Raw genomic sequence first — 4,383 nt, 5'->3', positions numbered from 1 at the left:
GAAGATCAGAAGGAGTTTGAGGTAATTAGCCCATCAAAACTGATGAACTGATTACATTGACTCCAGGCTGAGGGACTGATTATCTCAAACTTCTGATCTTCAACCATTTCTCTCTATATTTGACTGAGGAAGACACTGGGTGGCGAAAAGTTTCCACAGTAAAGATACCCAAATGTTGCACGTGTGTCTAATTTATCAACTTGTTGGTTCTTTGAACCATTTATCTGCAGATCCCTGAGCTGTGGCATCCTGGTTACTGTTGGAGTCCCTAACGTTCTTGAATTTTAATTAGGTACATTTCGAGTCATTGTGAGTTTCGCATTGATTGACAGGGGTTAAGGGGGCTGAAAGTGATTGACAGTAGCAGAGGGGATAATAATGATCAACAGAAGCAGAGGGGATAATAATGATTGACAGGAGCAGAGGGGATAACTGACAGATGTGGAGGGAATACAGGTCGTGCAGTCATGTTCAAAAGTGTGTGAATGTGTCAGTGGCTGACCCACTTTGATATTTATATCAAGTTCCACGCTACGACTGATTAATCATGAACCACTCAGGGCATAGCAGAATAATTAGCAGCAGTGGCAAGTCTAGCATACATAAACTTGCCTCCATTTTTCTTAAATATATCTACGTTGTTCAATAAAACACGGTAATTCCCGACATCCACTTGTTTCACCGTCAGTGAGGTCTGAGGAGGTCTAGAGAAAGGAGAAATTTTTCTACTATACCTTAATAAATTATATAGAAAGAGGTACAAGTAGCTACATTGTAAGTGGCGGTCCTTAATCGCTTCTGTCTTCCCCTCACTCGCTATTTTCTCTCCTATATTCAAGCCTTTCCCGTCAGTCCTTTCCCATTCCTTCCCTTATCCATTCCTTTGACTACCTCCCTTTCCCCCTCCGATGCTTTTTTTCTTGTAAACATAATTGCAGCAAAGTGGAATAAACCAACCACTAATTTTGTAAGCGAGAAGACAAAACAGTCATTCAAGAACCAGTTAGACAAACATTTGGAAAGCAAAGGTTTACCCAGATACATCGTGCTCTAATTGACATGCCAGACCCTTGAGAACACACATACTTAGTATAAATCTATCAAGTTTGTTGGGTCACCCCAAATAGATTTAAGTTAGAAAATATGGTAAGTAATAGTGGCTAGTAAGGTATGAGGTATGGTGTGAGGACTGGAGCAAGATGTTGCCTAGTACACTCGCTGCTTAAAGCTACGTGGACTGTTATGTGCATTCATATAAATGGGGCAATCTGAAATCAATAGATTTCTGATTGTCCAGTGACTGCAGCAGGACTATCAGTTGACAAAGAGGGAACAGAGTCAGTATGGGTGGTAGTAATAGAGTTATAAGTCATAGCCGAACTGGTGATAAACATAAACAGCTACTGGTGCACACATCTCATGGCAGCGGAACTTTAGTAGCACGAGCAGTTTAAGATACATAAACTGTTTATCTAGTAGAGGTAGTTGTAGTTCACCTCTGCCATCTCTTGTAAATTCCATGCAATTTTTCCCCATTTTCTTCCCAGTCAAAGGGAGTGAAGGTGGGGAGAAAGACTTTTGATTTCCAATCTGTTTCGTACACCTAGATAATACATGACAGTTCTTAACTTAGGTAGAAATAATGCTCAGCAGACAGGCTCGGTATTAACTTCCAAGACCTCTGCCATCTTTCCCATGTACTCCCATACGCTCTCCCTCCCACACAGTCCTCCTTCCAATCACCAACATTCTCTCCCTCCCTCCCTTCCCTCATATACAAGCAGAAGGGAATCAATCAGTCTAAGTAAACGGGTGACAACAACGTCTCAACAAACAGACAGACACTTACTCAAATGAGCATATCTCCATCTATGCCTCTATATCTCTATCTATCCATCTCTCTGAGAATTCTACAAAGTTAGAATGAGAGTTCCTGCGTTCACTGATAAGCTAAGAGTTGTTACATACCTCAACTCATTTGAGTCTTCGCATAACAATAGTTTTAGGAAATATACAAAAAGTGAACAGGAATAAGTTAGAGCCAACAGTTAACTAGAGATTTTATGTGGTCGAGTGACATTATTTCGATATTTCTGAAAGCTGTGAAAATATGTTCTAGACACGAGTCATGAGAATGATGAATGATAACTGAATAAGTAAAGTTACTGAGAAAGGCACAACCAGTGTAGTTGCCGATGGCTGCCCGTCATGTGGTGTTAGTCAGTCTTCAACTATCTCTTAATCTGAACTAAGTATTTGACTTTCATGATTTAGGTCTTATACATAACAGTAAAGCCACCCACATATCTTCAGTGTTGAAAGCTTTGCTGAGAGACAAATACTAGCTCACTCTCACACTTTCCCACTCTCTCAAAAGCGTCACATCCCCGCTCAATCAAACAGATTGACATGGAGGGGTGACGCTCCTTTGACGGGTGTCTCTCGTTTTGGTCTCCTCTTCCTCTCCCTCTCTCTCCCTCACAGTAAATCTAGAGAAGTTTGTTGCTTCTCTCCCCCCTCCCTCTCAATCTCATCCCCACCATCACCATCCCTCTTCCACCTACCTCACTCCTTTACCCACACTTTCCACTTCACTTTTCCCTCTGGCCTTGTTTTCCCACTCCAGAAAAGGGAAGCCCAAGAGCAGCGGATATAGAGAAGGGAGAAGAGGTTTAGGTCTGCTTATGTGTACCAGCCAATCAGCAGCTTGGATCGAAATGGAGCCGATTCTTAAGGTTAGGTACGACTGAGAGGACCTTCTGGGCCTCGCTGAAGCTGACACCATCTTCATTATTATTACTCAGCCCCTAGTGGTCATACACCATCTTTTTAGATTTTGCCACCGAAGTGGCTAGTTTATTGTGCACCCCATATCCATCCTGTGGACGGTAGCGCGAGAGCATGTGGATACACAAAAGGCCTAGGAACTAGGCCCCAAAGGGTTAACAGGAATACATATGGATTTATATCTACATATCTATAGTTCACTTATCTGTTACAAGCAAATTTAGGAAATTTGCTTAGTATATCTGGTATCTTATTTTCATTAATAAGATATCTTGACATGTCACATAGGTTATTATACTGTCTGTCTCTGTATTCCTCAATAAGTGGACAATTAAGCACATAGTGTTCAAGAGAGTGACCATATGCCTGATCACATAATTTACATTTAGTTTGATCATCATCTGTGTGTCTCCCAAACTGCCAGAAGTACTTGTAACCAAGCCTAAGCCTGGCCACTACAACATCAGTCAGTCTGTTCACATTGCAAGTTGCTCCATAAACATACTTATCTACGTTCATGTTATCATAGTGGGTTATAGATCTACTCAGGCTTCTAACTGCATTCCTATAACAATCATCTTCATTATTTACTTCTCTCCTAATATTATTCCTAATGCTAGACACAGTTATACCAAAGTTATGTTCTACATTCTCCTTCTGGATACTCTTCTTGGCTAACATATCAACTTTATCATGAAGGAGTAATCCAATGTGTGATGGGATCCATAGCAATTGTACATTAATTCCTTTGTCCCTAATTTTTGAGTATCTATACCTGGCTTCCCCAATGAGCATGTTGTTGGAGTCATTATATGAGCCAAGAGCCTTCAATGATGACATAGAATCAGTAATGATGATAGAGTCAAGCTCAGTGTCATAGGTTAGCTTTAGCGCCATTAGGATTGCAAACAATTCAGTTTGCAATGTAGACGCCCAGTTGTTAATTCTTATGCCTAACTCAACAAATTTATTATCGTTCTTAACTAGGGAGGTGGCAACAAGAGCAGATGCAGCCCTGCCAGAAGACTCCTGTTTAGATCCATCAGTGTATATAACTTGTGATAACTTATTACTACCAGCTAGGCGAAAAATTTCTTCTTGAGCAGTTGCTCTAACAAGAGATTTAAGGAGGGGATTACTAGCAATGAGCTTCTTGGGAGGGACTTGTAGGTATGTGATATTAAATGAACACATCTTCCATGGAGGGGTGAAATGCTCTTGTTGCCTACAGTGATACAGTTCATGCAGGTTATAAAACTTAATGCAATTGCACGTTTTCACAATCCATTTATATCTGTGTGTATTTACCTCTAGACACTTGGTAAGATTCACTGTGACAGTGTCTGGTTCGTTTCTCAACATTCTAATACCGAGTACAGTGTTAATTTCAACAATCCTATCACTGATACTAGAATTACCAAGCTCCTTCCTCATGTGTGAGTGGGAAAAGGGTCAATCGGGTTGAACCCAAGTGGAGAGTAGCTCTGATTACCGTAGAACAGGGATGGGGGAAAGTAGGCTAACATCGAGATCAAGGGACCTTGAAAGGATCCCCTTCAGCTTCAAGTTATCGGAAGTACTGTTATAGACGCAAAG

The sequence above is a fragment of the Cherax quadricarinatus genome, chromosome 14 (genome assembly GCF_038502225.1).
Source record: "Cherax quadricarinatus isolate ZL_2023a chromosome 14, ASM3850222v1, whole genome shotgun sequence".
NCBI lineage: Eukaryota > Metazoa > Arthropoda > Malacostraca > Decapoda > Parastacidae > Cherax > Cherax quadricarinatus.
The sequence above is the reverse complement of the archived record's forward strand: the minus strand, read 5'-3'. Positions refer to the sequence as shown.